At 46.1% G+C, this 15,636-nt stretch overlaps 1 protein-coding gene across 1 annotated transcript in view; it reads right to left on the bottom strand.

Moving 5' to 3' along the window:
- The window catches only part of LOC126100739 (tyramine receptor tyra-2), an 85,510-nt gene extending 70,618 nt beyond the window's left edge, over positions 1 to 14,892 (bottom strand). The window contains exon 1 of the mRNA XM_049911360.1: positions 14,491 to 14,892. The gene's annotated coding sequence lies outside the window, so the exon portion shown is untranslated. The remainder of the gene's footprint in view (positions 1 to 14,490) is intronic.
- Between the last annotated feature and the right edge of the window lie 744 nt (positions 14,893 to 15,636).

The raw sequence follows: 15,636 nt of genomic DNA on the forward strand, positions 1-15,636 counted from the left end.
CAGGTTTAACGGTCCCGGCTGTTCGTTATGACCGCCTGACTGTCCCGCTACACGTTCCGTGCCTGCCGTTCATCATCCCGTTGCTTGTCTTGAAACCGTGAAGTTCAGTTACTTCCATAAATTCTACGAAATAAAGATGGAGATCTATTCAGGTATAGATACACCAAAAAGACAAAGAAACTGGTACACCTTCTTAATATCGTTTAGGGTCCCCCCTCGCTCCCTTGCTCCCTTCCCCTCCCGGGCACACAGAAGTGTCGCAACATGGCGTAGCATGGACTCGACTAATGTCTGAAGTAGTGTTGGAGGGAACTGACACCATAATTCCGTAAGAGTACGAGGGGGTGGAGATTTCTTCTGAACAGCACGTTGCAAGGCATCCCAGATACGCTCAATAATGTCCATGTCTGGGAAGTTTAGTGGCCTGAGGAAGCGTTTAAGCTCAGAAGTGTGTTCCTGGAGCCATTCTGTAGCAATTTTGGACGTGTGGCGTGCCGCATTGTCCTGCCGGAATTGCCGAAGCCGGTCGTAATGCACAGTGAACATGTCAGAGTCGTATGTAAAGGTACCAGGCGTGCCGTATCACTCCAACCGGACATGCCCCACACCATTACAGAGCCTCCACCAGCTTGAACAGTCCCCTGCTGATATTCAGGGTCTACTGATTCATGAGGTTGTCTCCATACCCGTAAACACCCATCCTCTCGATACAATTTGAAACGAGACTCGTCGTACCAGGCACCATGTTTCCAGTCATCAACAGACCATTGTCTGTGTCAACGGGCCCAGGCGAGTCATAGAGCTTTGTGTCGTGCAGTCATCAAGGGTACGAGTGTGGGCCTGCCGCTCCGAAAGGCCATATCGATGTTGTTTCGTTGAATGGTCCGCACGCTGACACTTGTTGATGGGCCAACACTCAAATCTGCAGCAATCTGCTGAAGGTTTCGTTGAACGATTCTCTTCACTCACCGATGGTCCCATTCTTACAGGATCCTTTTCCGGCCGCAGCGATGTCGGAGTTTTGATGTTTTACCGGATTCCTTATATTCACAGTACACTCGTGAAATAGTCGTTCGGGAAAATCCCCACTTCATCGCTGCCTCGGAGATACTGTGACCCATCGCTCTTGCGCCGACTATATCACCACGTTCAAACTCACTCGAAACTTGGAAACCTGCCATTGAAGCAGCAGTAACCGATCTAAAAACTGCGCCAGACACTTGTTGTCTTATATAGGCGTTGCCGACCGCAGCGCCGTGTTGTGCCTTTTTACATTTATCTGTATTTGAATACGCATGTCTATACCAGTTTCTTGGAGCTTCAGTGTATTTTTTATTATTAGTCGACACACTCTGTGAACTGTAGTTCAGAACTTTGGCCGCTCCTTGTGATGCAGGCACAGGTTCATTTGGACTTTTAGAAGTAAGTGGCTAAGCAGAAACCGATGCAATAATTTTGGACATCATAATGGAACGACAGCGATCGTTGTCGTTATTAAAATTACCAATTCTATTTTGTTTGAACTGTCATTATGTTTTAGTGCAAAAAAATAAGTGAAAATCATATTGGACCAGTCAGAGAAGGGCATGGTGTGATGGCTGGAATTCAGACTGAGAACATTTAATTTATCACAACTTTTCATAAACGGAATTTAGGGGAAATTTCTATGCCTTCATGCGGGCTCCAGGTTGAACACCCTGTCTTAGAGCATTTCTCCTAATTCATTATTGGCCATTAAAATTGCTACACCAAGAAGAAATGCAGATGATGAACGGGTATTCATTGGACAAATATTTTATACTGGAACTGACATGTGATTACATTTTCGCGCAATTTGGGTGCATAAATCCTGAGAAATCAGTACCCAGAACAACCACCTCTGGCCGTAATAACGGCCTTGATACGCCTGGGCATTGAGTCAGACAGAGCTTGGATGGCGTGTACAAGTACAGCTGCCCATGCAGCTTCAACACGATACCACAGTTCACCAAGAGTAGTGACTGGCGTATTGAGACGAGTCAGTTGCTCGGCCACCAGTGACCAGACGTTTTCAATTGGTGAGAGATCTGGAGAATGTGCTGGCCAGGGCAGCAGTCGAACATTTTCTGTATTCAGAAAGGCCCGTACAGGACCTGCAACATGCGGTCGTGCATTATCCTGCTGAAATGTAGGGTTTCGCAGGGATCGAATGAGGGGTAGAGCCGCGGGTCGTAACACATGTAAAATGTAACGTCCACTGTTCAAAGTGCCGTCAATGCAAACAAGAGGTGAACAAGACGTGTAACCAATAGCACCCCATACCATCACACTGGGTGATACGCCAGTATGACGATGACGAATACACGCTACCAATGTGCAGTCACCGCGATGTCGCCAAACCATCATGATGCTGTATACAGAACCTGGATTCATCCGAAAAAAATAACGTTTTGCCATTCCTGCACCCAGGTTCGTCGTTGAGTACAGCATCGCAGGCGCTCTTGTCTGTGATGCAGCGTCAGGGGTAACCGCAGCCGTGGTCTCCGAACTGATAGTCCATGCTGCTGCAAACGTCGTCGAACTGTTCGTGCAGATGGTTGTCGTCTTGCGAACGTTCCCATCTGTTGACTCAGGGATCGAGACGTGGCTGCACGATCCCTTACAGCCATTCGGATAAGATAGATGCCTGTCATCTCGACTGCTACTGATACGAGGCCGTTGGGATCCAACACGGCGTTCCGTATTACCCTCCTGCACCCACCGACTCCATAATCTGCTACCAGTTATTGGATCTCGACCAACGCGAGCAGCAATGTCGCGATACGATAAACCGCAATAGCGATAGGCTACAATCCGACCTTTATCGAAGTCGGAAACGTGATGGTACGCATTTCTCCTCCTTACACGAGGCATCACAACAACGTTTCACCAGGCAACGCTGGTTAACTGCTGTGTGTGTATGAGAAATCTGTTGGAAACTTTCCTTATGTCAGCCCGTTGTAGGTTTCGCCATCGGCGCCAACCTTGTGTGAATGTTCTGAAAAGCTAATCATTTGCATATCACAGCATCTTCTTCCTGTCTGTAGAACGTCATCTTCGTGGTGTAGCAATTTTAATGGCCAATAGTGTACATATAGACAAAATCAACTGCAGAGGTATTTGTTGAAATCACAACGATAATCTGCTTCTACAGACTTGATTGCTGACCCGATATTTCAGCACCGCGAAAAATACGTAATGAGATGTTTGCAGGGCGAGGTAATGGGGCTGGGGAGACGGGAAGCGCCAGCCCACGGAGGGAGCGGGGTTTGGCTCGGCGGCCGGGACGCGGCCCGCCGGCATTGGCAGTGGCTGGCGGCCGTTCCCCCGACCTCGCCCTCGGCAGCCACAGCCGCCGCCGCCGCCGGTCGTTAAGGCTCTGGCGGCTGGGCGGCTAGGGGGAGTGCTGGCGGCTGGCGGCGGGCGCCGCTTTTCAGCCGCGTGGGCGCTGCGCCGCAGCCTGCCTTTACGAGCGCCCCGTAACGCAGGGCGCCGTGAGTGCAAGTGCTCGCAACATCAAACTGCCACAGCGCTGCAGTCACCAGGTCGATACCGAGCACCACCCGGAAATTACTGGGAGAAAAAATTCAGACTCTTTTCGTGACGAAAACTGCCGAGCTCAGCAGCCTAAGGAATAGAACTCGGCGAAGGCAATATACCGGGTGATCAAAAAGTCAGTATAAATTTGAAAACTAAATAAACCAAGTAATAATGTAGATAGAGAGGGAAAAATTGACACACATGCTTGGAATGACATGGGGTTTTATTAGAACAAAAAAGAAAAAAAAAGAAAAAAGCACCCCCATGTTGCTAGACGCGAGAAAGATCTCTTGCGCGCGTCGTTTGGTGATGATCGTGTGCTCGGCCGCCACTTTCGTCATGCTTCGTCTCGCAGGTCCCCAGACCTCAGTCCGTGCGATTATTGGCTTTGGGGTTACCTGAAGTCGCAAGTGTATCGTGATCGACCGACATCTCTAGGGACGCTGAAAGACAACATCCGACGCCAATGTCTCACCATAGCTCCGGACATGCTTTACAGCGTTGTTCACAACATTATTCCTCGACTACAGTTATTGTTGAGGAATCATGGTGGGCATATTGAGCATTTCTTGTAAAGAACATCTTTGCTTTGTCTTACTTTGTTATGCTAATTATTGCTATTCTGATCATATGAAGCGCCATCTGTCACATTTTTTCAACGTTTGTATTTTTTTGGTTCTAATAAAACCCCATTTCATTCCAAGCATGTGTGTCAGTTTGTACCTCTCTATCTAAATTATTCCGTGATTTATTCAGTTTTCAAATTTATACTGACTTTTTGATCACCCGGTACTTCACCTAACCCGCGTCGGCAAAGGGAAAAAGACCTCGGCAAAAGCCACACTATCCCTACTCCTGCAAGGAAACCAACCCCGCAGTGGCAAAAACACTGCGTACCCTCCCAGAGCAAAGGCGCCATGCACCCCCTCTCGATGAAGAAGGATCCTTTATTGTATGATGGTAGCAGTTACTTCTGTAAAATATCTGGGAATATGCGTACGGAACGATTTGAAGTGGAATGATCATATAAAATTAATTGTTGGTAAGGCGGGTGCCAGATTGAGAGTAATTGGGAGAGTCCTTAGAAAATTTATTACATCAACAAAGGAGGTGGCTTACAAAACACTCGTTCGACCTACACTTGAGTATCGCTCATCAGTGTGGGATCCGTACCAGGTCGGGTTGACAGGGGAGATAGAGAAGATCCAAAGAAGAGCGGCGCGTTTCGCCACATGGTTATTTGGTAAGCGTGTTAGCGTTACGGAGATGTTTAGCAAACTCAAGTGGCAGATTCTGCAAGAGAGGCGCTCTGCATCACGGTGTAGCTTGCTGTCCAGGTTTCGAGAGTATGAGGTATCGAATATATTGCTTCCCCCTACTTATACCTCCCGAGGATATCACGAATGTAAAATTAGAGAGATTCGAGCGCGCACGGAGGCTTTCCGGCAGTCGTTCTTCCTGCAAACCATACGCGACTGGAACAGGAAAGGGAGGTAATGCAGTGCCACGTAAAGTCCCCTCCGCCACACCCCGTTGGGTGGCTTGCGGAATATAAATGTAGATGTAGACATCCTCCATTAGCAAAGGCACCCTCCCTCGACAAAAGGCGCAGTTACTTTCAATGATTCGCAAATTTTATAGACATTCGTTTAGCGTCTGCCGGTGTTTCTACGAACAGCGTGGCCACGTAATAATACAGCCCTTTCAATGACGATAGGCTTCAGAAAGTTAAGCACTGTTAGCAGCAAAGGCTGGGAATATCTGAAACTGGATGCTTTTACTGTTCTGGAGCAACCGGCAAGCTATTCAAATAAACAAATTATGTGGTCCGAGGGACCTTCTCAAGTCTCAAGCGTCTGTGTGGTATATATGCAAATTGAGGTGACAAATGAAAATTCGTACCAAGGCCGGGATTCGAGCCTGTCTCTCCTGTTCACTAGGCAGATCCGCTAAGCACTACACCATCCTGCCACCGTGGCTCACTGGACTATACTAACATACCTCTCTCCTCAGTTCAAATTCTCATTCACGCTTCAGTCCACTTGGTATTCTCCCTAAACTCTAACAGCATTGCAGCTACTCTCCAGCAGTATTGGAACAGAATGAAATGTCCACTCAGCAGCGGAGTGCGCGCTGAAACTTCCTGGCAGATTAAAACTGTGCGCTCGACAGAGACCCGAACTCGGGATCTTTGCCTTTCGCCGGTAAGGGCTATACCGACGAGATGAGAGCTTCTGTAAAGTTTGGAAGGTAGGAGCCGAGGTACTGGTAGAACTGAAACTGTGAGGACGTGCTTGGGTAGCTCAGTCTGCAGAGCACTTCCCCGCGAAAGGCTAAGGTCCCGCGTTAGACTCTCGGTCCGGCAGACAGTTTTTATCTGCCATTGGAATAGTACCTCAGTATCGAACGAAAGCAGCTATGCTTGGATTTCAGTCAGAATAACCAGTATCGTTTAATGCTGTGATGCTGTTCCAACACAACACAGTTGGTGAGCCTCTGCAATGCAGTTAGAGTTTAGGGGGAATGCCAAGTCGACTGAGGCGTGGATGGGAATTTGGATTGAGGGCGGAAGCATGCTGTGGCAGTCGGCGCAGAGTCACTCCGCCAGAGTGGCATAGTGGTTAGTGCATCTACCTAGTGTCCACAAGACACAGATTCGTATCACAGCGAATAAATATTCTGTGGTGTTCACGACTGACTAACCACTGTGGCGTTAAATCTACGGCTGTGCATTTGATATTTATTTATTCTCACTATATGAAAGTCTGCAGCTGGTGGTCTTGCGGTAGCGTTCTCGCTTCCCGCGCACGGGGTCCCGGGTTCGATTCCCGGCGGGGTCAGGGATGACTGGGTGTTGTGTGTCTTTCATCATCATCGATTCGCAAGTCTCCGAAGTGGCGTCAACTAAGGACTTGCAATAGGGCGACCGAACTCCCCCGCATGGGGCCTCCCGGCCAGCAATTCCATACGATTATTTCATTTCACTATATGAAAGTATTTTGTATGTACTAAGTGAAGAATCTGGAATGTACTATAGCCCCCTACATATTCACTCCTACAGGGAACGCGAAACGCCATTCGACTAATTTCAGTATGGAAGACGCACTTAAACAGTCATACGCGAGTATCTAATGCATGGTAAAATGGGAAGTATTATCTGCCATATACTCCTGTGGTTTACAATGACTGCAGATTGTCGTATCCTCCAAGTACTCCATCTCGTAAGCAGTCTGCTTATCTGGTGGCTTAGTGTCTCGAGTTAAAGAGCACATGCCAGCCCACACAGTGAAGTTCTTTAAACGGCTTTGGGACTTCGAATAGGGGCTACAGTTCTCACTGCCAGGGTGTTTCCCTAAAACCTCATTGTTGCTTAGCAGGAGTGATCAGTATGCTTTTTATCGGGTGATCAAAAACTCAGTATAAATTTGAAAACTGAATAAATCACGGAATAATGTAGATAGAGAGGTACAAATTTACGCACATGCTTGGAATGGCATGGGGTTTTATTAGAACCAAAAAAATACAAACGTTCAAAAAAATGTCCGACAGATGGTACTTCATCAGATCAGAATAGCAATAATTAGCATAACAAAGTAAGACAAAGAAAAGATGATGTTCTTTACAGGAAATGCTCAATATGTCCACCATCATTCCTCAACAATAGCTGTAGTCGAGGAATAATGTTGTGAACAGCACTGTAAAGCATGTCCGGAGTTATGGTGAGGCATTAGCGCCGCATGTTGTCTTTCAGCATCCCTAGAGATGTCGGTCGATCACGACACACTTGCGACTTCAGGTAACCCCAAAGCCAACAATCGCACGGACTGAGGTCTGAGGAGATGGGAGGCCAAGCATGAAGAAAGTGGCGGGTGAGAACACGATCATCACCAAACGACGCGCGGAAGAGATCTTTCACGCGTCTAGCAATACTTTTTTTTGGGTTCTAATAAAACGCCATGTCATTCCAAGCATGTGTGTCAATTTTTACCTCTCTATCTACATTATTCCGTGGTTTATTAAGTTTTCAAATTTATACTGACATTTTGATCACCCGGTACATACAGGCTCCTCGAGTTTGTGGGAAGAGACGGGATGGCGCCTTTAAAGAGAACTCTGCCCTTCGAATCAGACTGGTAACAATCGCAAATACGGTATCATCTTCGCCCTCCGGTGGCCATGCGGCGTGCTTTTATGCGCAGGCGGAAGCACTACTATTACGTGACAGACAGCGGTCATTTCAGTACCTGCGAGCTAATTCCGACCGTGCCGTGTTCCCATCCACCGAGGCAGAACCTTCCCGGGGCGGGGAAACACGCGAGCTACGACGACAGGCACCACCTATGGCGTCAGACTTCCCTGAGGCGTCCGAACTGGTCGGCCTGGAGATTCCAGCGCTCCAGCAGCGTACGGCGATCTGGTTCAGGCTGGAGAGGCCACGTAACGGCGAACTGCCTCCTACTTCCACAGCCGTCCGACCGTCCGGTTGATTGCGTATTCTGGACGCGGCAGACTGAGCGGCGGCGGAGGTATACACGGAGACCGCGCCGCCTCGAATCGGGGACGAGCATTCTTCCCGCCGTGGGCCCACTGTTTGTGTGTTTGTGTTTGTGTGTGTGTGTGTGTGTGTGTGTGTGTGTGTGTGTGTGTGTGTGTAGCGGAGGGCTTTAGAAAGTGGGCGGGCCTTCAAGCGTCGCGCATGCTTTCGCCTCCCTGTAACAGAGGAACGTTAAGACTGAAAGGCGCTCTGTCAGCTATTTGAAGATGTATCCAGCTCATAAACGTTTTCGAACTGAAGTCCTCTTACACCAGTGAGTTTCTGGTCAAAATCAGCTACTCGTGGTGGGCGCGTGTAAACCGGCCACCAACAACGTCGCGGTGCGTCACGGACGAGAATTACCAATTGACACCACTGAGTGTGTCTAGAATTCGACAGTCGGCACAACCAATGCTGCAGAATGTGCTTGCGGTGTAATAGGTTTTTCTGGAGCCGTCTGCTAACTTATTCTCGCTGCGCTCACTGATGCTATGGATTATGCTTTTATCTCTTCTTAATCTTCGTCTTTTTGTTTGCTCTGTTCCGTGACTCATTGCAGAAGCTGCATAAGAACTTCATATCTTTTCTACTAGTTTTCTGCTGTAAGAAGGTCAAATATTTGAACAATAAGTTACTTGTAATATGTGGAAAATACATAAATAAAAGCTAAATAGGCGGAAAACATTGTAATGAAAATTACACCAACAGTGCAAAAATCAAATCTAAGGAATGAGAAATATACCCTTTCGAAGTTATTTGGCAAGTACAAAGAAAACTAGATATAAAGGATAAAGTAAATAGACTCTTTACTGCATTATAAACGTTTCTGGGTGTGTTTGTACCTTTATATCTTGCCGAGTAAATGGATGCTGATGTTTTGGCCAACACTTTCCCCGTCCTTTCATTTATCACCCGTGTGTAGATTTATCATCTAACTTGTGACCTTTTCTTAGGTCATTAGTAAACATTACTGACCCTCTTAGTTCCTTAATTCTATATTTTGACCACCATTCTGTTTACAAACTGCACAGCAGACACAACATGCGCAGTTTTGACGTGGAAGTGCTAACAAAAAGATGACTCGTGACAGACGAGAGCCTGTCCAGGGATGCTGCAGTAGACTCACATTACCAAAAGTAGTCGATACAGACAAAAAAGTCTGGAGATTAAAGCCAATCGTCTGTCAGCTCTCGTCGTGCTCTGAGTAGTGTTTTCACCACGTGCTTCTTGGTCCACCACTATATTTCAGCCATCCGTCCTGCAAGAACTCAGCATTCTGCTGCAATCAGCTTCTGCCACATCAAATTTATCACACAGGGAACCTTTCTTCAGCTTTCGAAATTTTTCTTCCTATGTGAGTATTGGCCGTTAGAAAACGAGATTGAAGGAATGGCTTTAAGAGCTCATTGAAATAAGGGAAAAGCTAAGGCTTAGTAAGAGCGGCACTTAATGATACTATCTGGAGGAAGGTCACAGTGGTCTTGTCTTAAGCTGCTTTAAATTTTCCGTAAACGGATAAACTACGTCACAGTCCAATATGGAGAAGGGTGTAACAGTAGAGAATTAATCTTCGTTTTCGGTAGACGCAGATGGCACATCACAGACTATGCTATACTTAATGAATGTTTCGTATGCCATTTTTCATTGCGATGCAGTGAAGTAGTGCAAGTATTAAGTAACAGAGGCCAGTTCAACCGTGTGAATTAATTTAGCTTCCCTTGCGACAGCACAATGGTGACTGATGTACGAGTCTAAATATTAACGGCTCTTCTTTGTACCATTTTAACCACAATTATTGGGCGGAAATCCGTATTTTTCTTGCTACAGGCTGCTGGTATCAAGGATACTGTAACGCTCCCCGACTTTTCGTCAACTCGAAGAGCATTACATGAGGGGAATCGGAAATATGCTGACCAGCGAAGATAATCTGGCCGGACAGCCGTCTCCCTCACTTTGCATCGCTCTGTCGCCTATTCACTGAACAAGACTGGCGAGTCTGCTGCTCTTTCAAGTGCGACGGAGCGGGGGAACCCTGATACAGCTGCAATGCGTGCATTCCATTCCAACTTCTTGCACGTTACCAGGTGCGCGTTGAAGGAAATCTTTTGTGCTTGTGTTTCAGCACTTGGCGGTTTTCTTCGAACTCTACTCCCACATTTGTATCGGGAAACTTAATTCATTCGTCATTACTATGCTTCCGTGATAGAAAGTGTTTCCCATATGTAGGAGGAGTGTGGGCGTTGGGATGTGGAAAAGATGTCGCACGAGCTCCCATTTTGTTCAGTTCTCTATTATCTAACGGCCCTTCGCAAGCTGCAAAGTCAGGTTGATTTTATTAGATGGGTCATGGCAAAGAGGCAATAACGAGCCTTAATGCTATTGACATCCTCTTTCATGGTATGATCAAATTCATAAAAGCATCACAGTTACAGCTTGCTTGTTCAGAATAGCGAACCTGCTAACATAAATATATGTCGTCCGAAGATAGGGAGGAAACACCCAGGAATTTGGAATTTATGTGTACAGAAGAGAACGAAGACGGGGGGAAAGCAAAAAGGGGCAGAGGGGGGGGGGGTAGGAAGCAAAAAGGGGCAGAGAGGAGGGAAAGCAAAAAGGGGGAGAGGGGAGGGAAAGCAAAAAGGGGGAGAGGGGAGGGAAAGCAAAAAGGGGGAGAGGGGAGGGAAAGCAAAAAGGGGGAGAGGGGAGGGAAAGCAAAAAGGGGGAGAGGGGAGGGAAAGCAAAAAGGGGGAGAGGGGAGGGAAAGCAAAAAGGGGGAGAGGGGAGGGAAAGCAAAAAGGGGGAGAGGGGAGGGAAAGCAAAAAGGGGGAGAGGGGAGGGAAAGCAAAAAGGGGGAGAGGGGAGGGAAAGCAAAAAGGGGGAGAGGGGAGGGAAAGAAAAAAGGGGGAGAGGGGAGGGAAAGAAAAAAGGGGGAGAGGGGAGGGAAACAAAAAAGGGGGAGAGGGGAGGGAAACAAAAAAGGGGGAGAGGGGAGGGAAACAAAAAAGGGGGAGAGAGAAGAAAAAAGGGGGAGAGGGGAGGGAAAGAAAAAAGGGGGAGAGGGGAGGGAAAGAAAAAAGGGGGAGAGGGGAGGGAAAGAAAAAAGGGGGAGAGGGGAGGGAAAGAAAAAAGGGGAGAAAGGATAGACAGAAGATTAGTACATTCTGGAATAGGCCAAGAAAACTTGCTGTATGCCATACAAAGGAACCGTCACAACATTATCTTTAATCGACCAGATGGCAATTTGAACATCATTTGCTCCAAATGCAAGTTTCCCCAGTGTCTCAAGTTTAAAGTATGAAGCCTCCTTTTTAGGTTGATGGCTATATCTCCATGTTTTCTTCATTTCTCTTACATGAGTACCCCTAAAGCGTTGGTTCTGAATGTACAGTCAGCAGTAAGCATAAATGATAAAGCTCCCTGAAGACAGTATGCAGTACTATGACACACGTTAAATAAAAAAAAAAATGCAGGGCTTATTTGACATCAGTAGTTAGATTCTAAGTAATACTGCACACACACAGAGGGAAAAAAGTGACATCACATTTGTTTTGAAGTTCATGCTGAAATAAAGACAAGATTCTAGTCATGGACGTGTTTGCAGTAACAAAGAGTCCATAGCGAAAATAAAGGGGACAGATAGATTTGCAAACAAAAGATATTTTTTATTATTGTTAAAGTAGCAAATTGGCATTAAAAACCACTGGGCTTTAAAATTTCGCCGAAGTATAAGAATCAATTTTTAAATTTTATTTTAGTTTCGAAGTTAATATCTGGTAATAGAAAAAATGATGAGGAGGGCATGTTGCTCGAACCGACGACGCAAGGCGCGAATGAACCCAACAACCGTGGCAAGGGAGTTTTTAGTGAGAATTTGTAAAGTTTAGAGATACGCTGTAGTGGTTATTACCGATAATATAAAAATGCAAGTAGCCGAGAAGATAACATAACTAAGGATTCTGACCCTTTCTATACTTACTCCGTACACACAACTGCCAAATTCCTGGGTGATTCCATCATGGTAATTGCCAAGGATATTTTCTTTTATCGATGTGCCTGCTTTCGTTGAGAATTTTGTTAGAATAGCTTTGACAGGAAAAAAACCGAACGAGAAAAGGTTATGCATGGAAAAATCCAGCAATGCGAAGGGCAAAGTTGCGCAGTAACCACCGTCCTGCACAAAGGACTGAAGAAGAAAATTGCAGGGGCACCAAGGCCAGAAAAAATAATCACTCCCTTTTCCTGTGGAACGTGGAAAGTTTTGCATCTGTTGTTCTACCCCCTCTTCCGCCTGAAGTTGGTGAGCCTTGGAGGCCAATCTATTGCAGTTTACCTGAACGAGATAATGTAAGGCGCCACAAAAGTTAGGAAAACTATGTATTACACTCTCAGCAGGCTTCACAACTCTGAGACTTACAAATAGTGCTATACTTTTCTAGCAGATACTCTACATTCCCCTCCCCCCCCCCCCCCCCCGACCCAGATTTTATTCCGATTCTGTCACTTTTCATTGTAGGTACCAAAGTAAATGACTAGGTAAATCATCTCACAATTCGGAATCACAAGTGGGACATACGCACTATCTACATCAAGGTTTAATGTTGTTAATTATTAGCGTTCTAGCGAACCATGCCTGCATAAATTTTAGCGACCACTGCATACCGGAAAGTGATGCTATATTCGCTACTTGGCTCTGTTTTTAGCAATGAGTTTCAGTCATATTGCTACGTGAAGCTAAATAAACGCCTATTTTGTTTTGGGAAAGTGGCATTCATTGAATGCGGACGTCTAGGCACGCGTTGTCAGTAATTGTGGGGAGGCAAGCACACTTGTTACTGCTATAAACGTATAATTTACAGAGTAGCAGTACAGCGTTTGAAGGCGCCGGTAAACAAGAAGCGAGGTATAATGTAAAGAGAGGGAAAAAACGAGTAAATGGCAGAGAAAGCAATTACAGTACTGGGGAAACCATGATGTTGGTAAACATCAAGCCGGACATAGTTCAAAGTCTAGGAAAAGACGCAAAATGGAATGAACTGCACAAGGGGAGGCTGCAACAGTAACAATGAAAATCATAACGCAAGCTTCGCTGATGACTCTGTCCAGATCAGTTACCGTTTTCATCACAGTATTGAAGGGTGTAACTTACACTGCACTTTGATGCTGAACTTTGTTCTAAAGGTATTACGTTTCGCAGTGGCCCACACAGGTCATGAAAATTTGTAGTAAAGAATTAAAAGTATTATTAAGCGGTATAGAGAGTATCATTCACGAAGATCACAATGATCATGGAGTCATTCTAGAAATTTACTTTTTCTATTAATACACATTTTTTGTTTTGGCAGGTACTGATACGTTGACTACCTTACATCATCAGAAGCCAAGTAATATCTACAAACACACGCAATACACTTCTCATTTGACAGAATTCACTAACACGCGTACTGTCTCTTCCATGAGGCTGGACCATATTAAAAAATAAATAAAAACAACGATAACGACGGACAATTACACTGAGTTAAACATAACAAACACAGTTTGCTTCACAGAAATTGGGCGCAGAGCTTCCAAAACCACCACCACTACGTCTTAGCGAGTACCGTAATAATACAAAAAAAGCAGAGAACCGGTCGCTCTGTTAGCTGTTTAATATTTTTGTGCGCAGTGCATTTTCGAAAACACTCAGGACAGTACTAACACACAGAAAGCGGCGTGTTGTGATATGCGTTTTTCTGGAATTATGGTGAGAGGAAACTGGTGAGAGGGTTGTCACATAGAAGCAAGCGTGTGTTAACAAAATTTGACAAAGCAGCGAAGAGAGACAGACAATATTTAGACGCCGTAGTTTTAAAGGTACAGATAATAAATCTGTCATTGTCAGAGATCATATGCCTGAGATAGATATTTAAATATGGTTGTTACACATGAAACACCAAGAAATTTGTGTCAAATGTTAAGGAGAGCTCGATTTGACCTAATCAATTACGTAAGCTTACACGCAACATATGACGTTCATAAATATAAACAAAACACAGAGCCTTGTGTTTCATAATTAATTTGAACTTTCAACGGGTAACTTGTCAGGCATCCGCAACCGGTTCTGAAACAGCTGTGAGGACAAACAACTAAAGCGCTACTTCTGATACGTGTTTGAAGAACACACTTGCGGTTAAAAGAAAGGACCTGAGATAATCAACCGAGAAAGAACAGTTAGTCAGTCCCGAATCGCACTGCAAGGCCCGTAAGCGTGGGCCTTGTGGCGTTCATTTCTACATTTAGACTGAAAACTTTCACTTCGCTTAGCAGGTTGCTGCGGCAACAGCGTTCCCCTTGTTGCGTCCAGCGAACAATGCAACAAAAAAGCGTGCGGGTAGCTGGAGCGGCAATTTTGCCGTACTCACCTAATATCGTCGGTGGCTCAGTCACTGTGGGCGCCGAGTGGAGCGTAGTTTCCTCCGTGGTAAACGCAACGAGGGTTCACTTCGTAAACAAGAAAAAAGTCGTTCAGTCCAGTGGTCTCAGTTTGAAGCGGCGCAGCTTTTTACACACGCACTCGTGTCTCGCGTTCGACAGGCACTCGCTCGGACACCGAGCTGTCATCGACATCGCGACCGCCCATTTACACGGACGTCACCTACAGACGGGGAGCTGGAGCGGCAGGTGAGGTGGTCGTGGATGCCCGCAGCAGCAGACGCCTGCCTAGTGTTGTGCTGCGTTGTGGTGTGTGTGTGTTGGCGCTCCAGGTGGCTCTCCGCAGACGTTGGCGCACGCGGCAGCGACTGGGCGCGTCAACTGGCGGACACCAGAGGCAGACTGAGCGCGCGCCCGCCGGCCGCGTCGGCTTATCACAGACCGGCCGCTCGGCTGTCCCCGGCTGGCTCCGCCGCGGTGGAGGGGGGCAGCGGGACCGGTCTGCGCCCAGCTCCCCACACTGCCTATCTGCTCCACCACTGGCACTCGCGCAGAGATCTCTCTCGCGGAAGCCGCGCGTCTGCTGGTGACTTCGATGCTCTCCTCGAATGCAGCTACTGAAGTTGCCATTAATATTCGAAAACCTCAATCTGTATTAATAAAAACGTAAATCTTCGTTCGTTCAAAATCTCAACGATCGCAATACCAAGGCTGGAGGAGGCCGGGGGGTGGGGTATACTTTATGTCCACTTTTGTAGTCTAGTCATTTTCTTTATATGTTTCTAGTTTTTAATCAATTCTTCTACCAGACTCCATACATAATTTAAATGTTGCAGTTAAAATTAACCAAAAAATTTAAGTCTCAGTAGTAGATGTCACTTTTCGCAATAAAGGTCGTATTCCATATTTCCTGTTTCAGTATCTTACTTACACAACAATATCTCTTTTAAAAACAATGTTGAGACTAAAAGTCAACAACAGTAACGAAATTTGTACTTTTTATAGTTTTTGTGGCGGTCATAAAGTCGGTATGCACCTTATTGAAAATGCGTTGATATTGCTAAAAGTGTGTTACAAGGTATTTTCAGGTTCTGGACCCAACTTACAAATCAGTACCTCTTAAAAAGAATATGCAG

Source organism: Schistocerca cancellata, chromosome 9 (assembly GCF_023864275.1).
Source record: "Schistocerca cancellata isolate TAMUIC-IGC-003103 chromosome 9, iqSchCanc2.1, whole genome shotgun sequence".
Classification (NCBI taxonomy): domain Eukaryota; kingdom Metazoa; phylum Arthropoda; class Insecta; order Orthoptera; family Acrididae; genus Schistocerca; species Schistocerca cancellata.